Source organism: Varroa jacobsoni, unplaced genomic scaffold (genome assembly GCF_002532875.2).
Source record: "Varroa jacobsoni isolate VJ856 unplaced genomic scaffold, vjacob_1.0 contig02886, whole genome shotgun sequence".
NCBI lineage: Eukaryota > Metazoa > Arthropoda > Arachnida > Mesostigmata > Varroidae > Varroa > Varroa jacobsoni.
The window spans coordinates 3,132-14,228 of NW_019214900.1; the positions used below are offsets into that span (position 1 = coordinate 3,132).

The 11,097-nt window shown below is 41.0% G+C and overlaps 1 long non-coding RNA gene across 1 annotated transcript; it reads left to right on the top strand.

The window, feature by feature from the left end:
* Window positions 1-5,357: 5,357 nt before the first annotated feature.
* LOC111272657 (uncharacterized) lies at window positions 5,358-10,507 on the top strand. Its single transcript, XR_002687639.2, has 4 exons — window positions 5,358-5,660; window positions 6,867-7,054; window positions 7,896-8,055; window positions 8,150-10,507. It is a non-coding gene; the product is annotated as an uncharacterized LOC111272657 (long non-coding RNA).
* The last annotated feature ends 590 nt before the right edge of the window (window positions 10,508-11,097 follow it).

Consider the following 11,097-nt stretch of genomic DNA (forward strand, 5'->3'; position numbering starts at 1 on the left):
GGAAATAAGATGCCCAACTGTTTCTCATGAATTATTTTCGGCGCCACGTGTAATCCCCACCTGAAGAGGCAGACATGTGTTATTTACTTCAGTTGTATTCTGTTCAAGCTAGCGCAGTTAAATTGTCACTCAGCTTTTACCTGTGTAGGCCTTTTCAAGTCAGGCGAAATTGCTCCAATCAGAACGGTTAAATTGGTCTTACGTATGAAACATCAATCAGTACGTAAATTGCCATTTGTTGATAAATAGTTTGGATGAACGTTTATTCCGTATTATAAAAGGCAGTATTTTAAGGTGGAAATTCGGGTTATTAAAAGTCTGCGTTACAAAAATACGTTCTCAAAAGAAACGTTCTTTCATTTCAAACAAGGGTGTGAGCACGTGCCATAAAAGAGGACTTACACCAGTGCTTTCTAATCCCTTTAGCTAAAGACCCAGACATTTATGCTACCAAGACGGCTGGATATGATTCGGGCCTTCCCGAAAGATTGTTTTTTGTTTCAGGAAACCAGATAGTTCTAGTGTTTACAAGATGTATTGCAGATGTTTTGCGTACATTAATATTAGTTTTAACTTGTTTGTCGGCTCGATCCGTAGGAGTATACATGTACACTCTAGTATACGTATGGTAGTGTCCTAATGCTCACTCTAAACAATCCTATAAGTGTTCGAAGTCGGTCTAATAAAATAGAGGAAAGCGTTTTTTTGATATTCCCACTCTGGCGTCACATATGTAGACATAAATGCATAGGGAGTTCGATTATACGACGTGATCTCAGTGATTATTCGAAAATGCAAGGCCAATATATGTTGTGTCAGAAAATCTAATATAGAGCAAGCCAAACGAATGAGTCGATCTGCGTGACTGCTACCCATTGCGCAGCGGAAATTTGCGATGCCTATGTACGTATTTCCTGATTCCTATTTGTGTGGTAAATAGCCGAAGTAAAAGCATATGGATCTTGTGGTTTATGTTGTCCAGTATCGCAACCCTTCTGTAGAAAGCCAGTGGTCACGTTTCGGCCAAGTCCAGCTACCAGCTAGCCCTCTGTCCTGTTCAGTACTTCAGGTACACACAGCCTCAAGAACCTTTTAACGATACGAGTCTCGGCACTTGTAACTGTGCACCGTGGCCACTATTGAAGCATTAATATATATATATACATACATACATATATATGTGTGTATGTGTGTGTACATATGTAGTGATAATTAATACATTTTTCTATTGTTCTTGGTCGCATACTTCGTTTTTACGGTAGACATCAGACCTGATTTATGTAAATAACGATGTTCGATTCATAAACCTGGTTGGGAGAGGAAGCAGCACGATGAAGTGCTCACCAACATCATTCTCTCCCATTCGGTTATGTCATATAGAGCAGGACCTTCCGCTCCAGACCTTCAGAGATTACAGATGTTCATAATATTCCGGCTACTAGGCCTGCTATTTGCGACACTATCCGGATGCGTGCACACAGATGCACTGCTAATATAAAACAGTTTGCCAGCTATATTGGTCCATCAAAGAACTGGGATGCGAAGGGCGCGGACAAGCGACTAGGAGGCTGATGATATTCGCCAGATCTCCATCCTTGACAAGAGGCTCATCATAGGATACGAGCCATATTTTTTGCTAACGGCTGCTAAAACCTCAGACCTACTACTCGTATCAGGCGTTTACCCTATTAAGGATAATAACAGCTGCTGAGTCGTCAGGTTGTATCGGCGCATGTTGCAGCCAACAAGCGTTGGTAACGTGTGGTCCTTTGTCCATGAGATGAGCATAAGGGCTTGCTGCTCGGCCTACTAAAGTCGCAGAACAGTGGAAGAGCCAGAAAAAGCTCCGTTTCGCGGTACTATGGCCTGTCCCTACACGGGCGTTGTTGCTACCCGATCAAGCGGCAATTCTGCTTAGCTAAACCATCTATTTACTATCGACATTGCCGCAATGTCCGGCTAGAAGAATACCGGCCTATGCGCTTATCTGTACTTTGGCATGCCATCTCTTAGCACAATTGTCGCTGTTGCCAGGAAAGACTAGGTATGGACGGATCTTGATCGATTTATTCCGTCCACACGAAGATCTCTAGTTAATGACCTTGGTACGCTTGCGCTATCTCGTTGACTCGTCAAGTCAAAAGATGCAACTCACGCACGTAGACCGTGATATACTTGTGAACAATACGGTGCCAACGGAACAATATATATATATATATATAATACATTTTTCCATTTTTTTCCCGTAAAATTTGCTTTAACTTAAAAAAAGACCGAATCAAGTATGAATATTATTTACCTTTTCGAAGGAAGTTCTGCTTTGTAGTGCTCACACGCTGAGCAATGATGCGCCGCTGATAAGGTCAAATTTATAGGTGCAATTACCTCCTGACAATCAACTTTCAAAGGAGCACTATCCAATAGAGCACTGTAGAATTCAGTTGCCGTCCATGGATAATGTCACGTTCAACAGAGACTTACAGTTAGAGTACTGAAGATTCTCCTTTCTGGTCAGTCTACTTGACTTCTCGGTTTAAGCCATCTTATCATTCAGCGGTCGAATATCTGCTTGCAAAATGCTTGCCCGATCTGAATCTGACAATTGTTCCAAAACAAAATTCGTGACTCGTATTACTGTTATACAAACTTTACAAAAAATTATCACGATCGCCGTATACATTTCTCAATGACAATTTAATCTCTTTTATCAAATCTACGAGAGCACATATGCACACAATATGTGTGCCAGTAAAAAGAGTACACTTTGCATTTTCATATATGCATTAATGCTCGTGTAACTATGCAAAATAAATATTTAAATCGGCTAGGCGCGTTGTTTAACATACTTTCTAATAAGTGTGCGCTTAAATAGTTATAATTATTTATTATTATTTAATTTTTACTTAACCAAGAACTTATAAAGAAATGGTTTATTATAAATACTGCGACAATAATAAAATAAAGAGATGAAATGCATATATGTACACCACCAATGGGGCAAACATCGGATAAATGATACCGTATTATTACATAAGAATAATGCAATGCAAATCAGAATATGGGTGACATTTATCAGGTGGTACCGGTGCTCTCCGAAAGACTTGTTTGCAGATAGAGTCTATTTTCGCTGTAACTTAATGTTCGTTGGAACAGATCATGGCCATCACCATCTGACCACCAAAACTTCGAGGCGTACGGAAGCTACGATCTGGGTTGGTTGCTTTCCTATTCGTTTGTTGGCCACGATATTGATCATGTGTGCTTTTCCCTCACTTTCGATTGTTGTTTATGCGCGATCCTACAATAGAGGCGGTCCATCTTCGAAGACAAGATGACATCCAATTTTCGCCAACTCATCGAGCGATCCATCGTAGGCAATAACATAAAAATAGACTATGATATCTTCAAGGTAATACAACAACAAACGCCAACTACCTAAATTTATGGAGACGACATGTATTGATTTTGTGAAGAAGCTACTAATAGTTTCTCAAAGTGCCGGATGCAGATAAAGATGTGGAACACATATGCGTGTCCCTTTCTTATAGCTAATGGCAACAATTGCTAGAAAAATTTTACACCCTAATCAAAAATTATGTTTGGCATCTGAAAAATAAGTATGCGAACTCCCTTATCCGATACGATCTTCCAAAACTTTGTTTAGACCTCTGAAACGATCATGGAACACTGTCACAGAAACAAACTAAATACGTACTGATATCAACAGCCCGGACCAAACGACCATCAAGATGAATATTCACGAAAATGTTCTTATATGGAACAAAATGTTGGTTTACACAGTGTCAGCATAAATCTTATGTTCGACATTCAGTTCTGAGAACATTTATATTTGGAGTATGAAATGAGATCACTTTTTTTATTTCTTTGAGTTCTATTCGTATTGGGGAAATGTTTAGTATTTAAAGAATGCGATGCAAGCTTGCTATCGATTGTGACGCTCAAGTGTATGTCTAAAGCAGGTAGATAGAGACTAGGACGTGGGACATGAGCTGTCGTATGCAGTTCAAAACTGGGTACAGCTCCCCTTGAATATGACGAAGAATGAAGCGTCCCTTATACGAGCAAGAAATTGGCCCTTTCAAATAGATCGGAGCTTAGATAATTCTGCAATACGGAAAGGGGTGGAATACTGCGAAGGATTTCGGCCTCTTATTGTCAGGTGCAGACGGTAAAATTTGAATTTTCTCCATTACGTTGCATGACAGATGGATCTGGGAACTGGATTCCCTTTCGCATCACTTAACTTAATCTATCCTTGTAAAGACTTGGCTTAAAGATGCGCCGTTTGATCGTATATATAGTTTAATGAGAAAATATAGAGTAGCCCTTACAATTCAAGAGCATGATACATCTCAATGTAGTATTTCAGTAGGTATAGTTTCAATATTTAAACATACATACGTACGGGATGTTACGGATTGTAGGATATAAGCAGACGCGAATATCATAATATCTGAGCATACTTTCATTAGTGCCGAGAAGTATAGGCCACGCATCTTAGTATAAAACAACGCTGCATAAAGTAAACTAATCGGGCTGTTTTCGAGCCTTAACATTCCCCATTGAGGGGTACACTAAGGGTCAGTCGACGGTATTGGTAGGACTCTAGGCGAGAGCAAGGATTTCTACTCGAAACGATGCTGCCAGAGATTTGGACGTATGGCTACTTAAGAAGGTGAACAATTAAATATATGTACTATGTTTTCATTGTTGTATCCCGTATATTTCACGCATAAGAACTCCATCAATAAAACAAACACGATTTCGTTGCTTCGTCGGTTCTGTCTGCTGAAATGAAAGAAGTTGTCGTTGGCCTCGAGAGAAACATTTTTAACATCCAGGAAGTATTTATTGGATGACAGCTTATTGCTCATTTGTAGTCGCGTCAAATACTTTTCAATAAGCGATCAATACCGATGGTACAGCAAACGACTGTAGCAAGCTGATTATCACGCAAAGTGCCTTTCTGTCTTCGAGGTTGTAAAAGTGTTGGATCAAACTGAAAAAGGCGGAATAGCGCCGTCTCTAACGTTGTGAGCACAAAGATCTAGGAGAAATCGAATGGGAGAAAGTTGTGGTTGTAAAAGTGCTAAAACCTCGTTGCTAAAAGCTCAGTCGATGTTTTGGAACGTCGCTACCGTTGTCGGCCCGCTGTGTCAGCAGCGGCGAGCGTGGTCTTGCCTCGTCGAAAATCACTATACACACGTTCAAATATATAGACATGTATATATATATATATATACGAATATAGCCTTGTATATGTCGTCGTATGCATGAGCGGCTCGTTTAACCCGCCAGGATACTAGCAGACGAAGCGAAGCTAGCATTTTCCAAAGACGACGATTGCAGCGACAACAACAATCCCCTAACCTGCGGGGACGGATATAAGCCCTTTCTCTAAAATCTGCAAGACAAATTGATCTGGTCAAAGAGCCAATATATTTATATCTAAAACGTAAAGTAATTTCGTAATAAAATCAGAAATTGCTCCCCATCGTGCGGTTCATGTTCCATGATTTACAGCCTTGAACAAATGTGCTGAGTAAGATTTGTGCGTCCTTTCACGTTTATCTGTCTCATAGCATCAGTCAGCCTACTACCAGGATCCGAATGCGTGCTTTCCAGCGATGAAAAAGACAGTAAGGCCTTGAGGGAAATAGATAGTTCTTAATATAGGTTACCTAGACAACGTATGTGCTCTGCTTCGCATAAACGAGAATGCTCAATGCTCCGTAATGTTCCTTCAAATAAATTCGGGAGAGAACTTCATAGGTCAATGATAAAGCGGTAAATAAATAAAGATAATTTTGCTGTCATTTAATATAGGAACTTGTTGCACATAACAAATTAGTATTTTGCTGATACTACCTAGACGTTGGCTTGTTGAAGACAAATTAAATTAGAAGTCCTACTATATATATATATATATATATATATATATATATATATATATATATATATATATATCTGCGTTTCAGAATCTGGTGTTATCTAGGTTAATGATGCTGACCTAATTAAAATGAAATTATAAAATTTAGCAAAAAGGCGCCTGCAACACATAAAGATACGAAACGTTTGTTATAATATAAACCATAACATCGATCAGTTTATGTAAAAAATATTTTTCTGCTCGTTATGTGCAGCACATGTTAGCTCTTATGCATGTGATGTTCTGGCTTTCTGGTTTCGAGATTACCGTGGCTGTTGATTTTTGTGAGCGGATAACACCGCATAACTTCAAGAAATTTCGCCAAATAACTAGGTATTCTAAAGTGAAGTTCCTTGAACTTCTGAAATATTACAAATGACGAAATACGTGCCATCATTTGTATTATCTAGCTCTGCTTAACATATATAGCTCTATTAGAAGATATAGGTTGATTTATTTTTGGGCTTACGTATATGCATTTAACGTGAGAAAAGGGTTACTGTGCATTTTTTCGTCATTTACATTTACACGTACAACTGTATTATCTACATCCTACGTGCTTTTATAAGCTCATGTTCACTTTTGCTTCCGATTACGTTTCCTAAAAAGTGCACATTTAGAGCAACAATGGTAGTAATCATTGGTTACTGAATGCTCGCAAATGAGTGAAGCAACAGGTTAAGGCATAGATGGCCATAAAACTATTTGTGCATATCTATTAAAAAAAAAAGCGTAACACATCGCCTAGGTCCAAGCCATCAGGGTATTTATCTAGCACCTCTTCGTGTTTAGAGTAGCAGAGACAGTAGGAACAGCAGACGGCAGCAGGCCAAAGGTGTATGTGTTTTGACTGTCGCCTCATGGCGCAAATCGACGAGATAACTTATCGGTAATACACATATATCCTGTTCAACAGAAGCCCGGCGGGGATTCACAATATAATACAAGATATGGACGACGGCAGCTTGTGGGAAACAGTACATATGTCGCAAGAGACCTGCGTGTCTGGCTGTCCACCTCTTCGAACGTCACCCGCTCTACAGCATACACGATATCAAGCAAAAACCTTCTCTACTTAATCCAGAAGAAAACCTACAAGCTGAGGTAGCTAGTTTCCTATGCAAATAATGTATATATGTTTGCATATAACAAGATGAAGACTTATCTCGACATTTATTTAGTCCATGAAACTACTAAATCCGTGCCCTATATGATGTGTGAACTTCACAGAAGCCTACGCCAAAATGCAGGCTAATTGTGAGTGTCCAGTTATGGTTTACTTCTAATCATTCTTCAGCGTTTCTAATAAACAAAAGCAGATACTATGAGCAAGGATGAATTGTCCCGTATCATTACTATAGTGAAGTGCTAAATTTAGAGGCCAGTCTCGAAATATAGACATTCTAGGTTACACTATGATAATAATAGGGGACTCACACAAGTAATAACTAGTTTTCAAAATAATTCTCCAATCGAAAACAGATCTTAGGGCAAAGTTTTATGCCCGAACGACGTTAATAAACATCGGTAACTGAATAGTGGTATAAAGCTCGTAATACACTTGTGAAATTAATGAAGAATATGTTTCAGTTGCAGCTGAACTTCATAAGCTTAGCTGCGTTTTTCGTAGCGGATCGCAATAATTAGAGATGCTGTCTTCTCTAGTTTTATGATTTGGCTCAGTATTATTAATCAATCTAAGCAACTTGTGCCGTTCTAGCTATGGCCAAAATCATGATGGGTACGCTTGGAGACGGTAGCTCCCCTTGCGTCAACGGTTGGTTGAAGTCGACGTTTAGCCAATAACACCTTCTCACTCGATATCTTACACATAGCGCTAATTATCCAGCATGTCATATTCATTCTGGTAAACATCGGTCATCATCCCGAGCTAGTCAATAAACAATCGATCTTCGTTTTTCCTTTTTCGTGGCTTGAGCATTAGCGGCTACAAACGCGGCAGTATGAGTCCAAGTAGTGGAACAATCTAAATGATCGCCGAGTGTGCGTCCAGATAGACGCATCGATGTGGAACATGCCAACAGAAGCGGAACGACGGTCAAAGAAAAGTCGCAGACGTACAGGAAGTTGCCTCCTATAGAAAGGTTCGATTTTACGACTTGTGCATGGCCATTTTTCAGAGGGCTGAAGAAGGCAGTTCTAGCAAGATCTAACATGTCTGAATGTGTTAACTTCCAGAAACCGAAGATGGTTGACGAAGATGCTGACATACGTACATGACTTCCGGTGTCTGTTCTGCAAAGTGCTGCTGTTGCCATCGCTACTGCACCTGAGACTGACGCATTTCTTCTCAACCGACGCCATCACTTTCACGGTCGCGTGGAGATGTAGGACGATGGCGGAGAGATGAACAAAGACACGATATGGAAGACACGGAAGATTGGCGCCGAGTCAGGCTGATGGAGAAATAAGCCTTTGCCACTTGCTGAGCGGCTTCGGCCTTTCGAGCGCCTCTACGCAACTCACCTTGCCCATTTCCCTCCTTCACGTTCGCTGACAACCAAACAATCTAACTGGTATAGCATTAGTGGCTGCTGCAAAAAGGGTTTGTGAACAAGGAGCTTCACGTAGGGAGACGTAACGGAGCGATGTGCCGATATGAGTCAAGCGGTGGGTGGCTCCTTTAGTCGGTAAGCGATAGAGTAGACAGCGGAGAGATGGCTGGCGCAGAAAAGCTAGGCGCAGAAGGAAGTCAGGAAGATCGCAGGAGAGTATGAGACATAGTGGTACATGCGAAACACATGGCCTGAGAGGGACACAGCGAGAAGGAAGAAACTGAGGACTGGCACCGAAAAAAAAGGGTCTACCCCAGTGCCGGCAGCGTTAGCAGCAGCAAGCGAGTAACGGTGGAGGTAAAGTGAAGCTTTTTCGTTTCTTCTTTTTCTCTGTCTCTGCCATTTTGTGTATCGTCTTGCTGACCGTTTTCCATCTTCGCCTCTTTGCTCTCGACATCTTTCACTCGAACGGACAACCGCGCCTCAGCACAGCCATCGAGACCGCATCGAGCAACTTCTTCGTTGCAAGGCAGGTCGGTTTGTGTCTGTACGTATATGTGTGCATGTATGTGTGTAAGTGGTTTGTGTGAATGTGACAAGTGGTCTCTATGACTGTACCTAAGTCGATCGATCCATGCCTTCCGCTGCCCCTGCTGCTAGCGCCGCCGCGTCTGTGCCTGACTGACGTCTTTAGTACGTGTAGCAAGTTGGCAGAAGGTGAGGTGGGAACGACGGCGAAGAGGAAGGGATGCACAGCCGACAAACGCAGTGCACCAAGAAACAAGCAGTCGCGTCTGTATCCTTTTCTTTCTTCGGTATAGAAGAATTTAACTGTTCGTTTACAGTATCCAACGCTAACAGCAGAAGCTAGCAGGGGGCAGTCGGTTCCATTGCGGGCGCGGACGTTGCCCATGATCTGATAAGCAATGATGGAGGTGTCTTCGTACCGCTTGGCTGTTGCTGTCGTTACCGAGGAGTGGAATGGAAAAGATGATCGTGTGCAGCGGTCTGGAACAGCAGGCAGAGAAAAATAGAGTGCGAGAGATAAACAATGTCACAGCTCACTCGTTCGTTATTCCTCGAGATTAGAGGTGTCGGCTGCCATGAAGATGGGGCGGGTCAAGGGTCGGGTACCATTTTGAGATAGAAGACACAAAACATAAGAGTTAAACGTAAAGAGCGAATAAATACGACGCCAAAAACCTAAGTAAGGCAAAAGCCTACAAGGTCGGTGGGTATTTTATCCTTTTTTCTTTCTCTCGAATTTCGATTTCCCTATTAATTATGCCACCATGGTGCAGCAAACGCCAAACAAAGCCAGGAGTACGCGATATTGAGAATGGCTTCAGGTGAAACAGAAGGCACTATAAATCCTGAGCAATTTGAGCCATAAAAATGAGTCGTTTAATTCGAGCTAAGTTAAACTTAGCCTTTATAAGATTTTGTAAATTTTTGACACACAATAAACGCAATTTTCAACATGTCCTGGACCCACAAAAACGCAATCTGTCACCCACATGGGTAGGTGACTTAGTAAATCACAACTATACAAAAGCATGTACAACAGAGAGTTATATAACGAACAAATCGACCCGAGTTGTTTACAGTATTTGTTTAATATTCCCGTGTATAATTTACAAATAGAAAACCATATTTGAAATTCGAATAGAATAAGGCCTTCCCGTCTTATCTCTGACAGCAATTTTGTCTCCGATTAACAATTATTGACATTGACAAAACCGTTATGTTCGACCAAAGCCAATAAGATTTTAATACTATTTCAAATACTTATGTATATCCTCTGCCTTATTTTTCGGGTTTAGGTGTTGGCATCTGTGATCTGTGCAAACTTAACCGGTCACGTCTGCATTTAATAAATAATACATACAACTTTTGTGAATCAACAAATCTTAGCAAAATGAATTAGAAAAACTTTAAGATATTATAGAGATTTCAGCCTAAATATATGTTCGGATGATAAAAACAGCTTCTTGCGAATGCTGGTAAAGGGACCGAAAAACTAAATTCAGACTCGGATTGAGTTGTTTTGTCTTGATTCTCAATATGCCTACTCAAGTACTTCCAAAAAAATATTGCGTTTAACATATCCAGACGTGTAAGAACTTTCTTAGTTAACTGGTAGCCGCTTTCTAACAATGTGACTTAGAAACGCCGAAATTCGCTCAATTTCTCGCTTACCGATTCTGGTAAGTGTTCTGCAGGTATCTTATGAATAAGTGACCAGGTTACCCATCGGCTTAACGCTTGAAAACCATGAGCACCACCTAACGCATTCAATGCCTTCGGGGCTAATCAGACCTATCCTAATCAGTAATTGCCATATATAGGCTAGAACAGCAATGATTTCCTTCCAACGTGTCGACTTTACCAGTGTCAATCTACGCTCCGGCCTTTCGTTGATTTGTTCGACTTCGGATTTGAGAGGGACGATTGCCAATTTGGACATATTGAGTTCTCGCTCATGGAAGCATTAGCTTCGGGTGGGGTGGACAGCAGGTCCCAGTTCCTTAACTACTACCGCTGCTAAGTGACTCTCTAGTCATTTATTCATGAGCAGCCTGTCGAACATCGCATGAACAGGGCGGTCACTTAGCTTAACGGGGTCAAAGC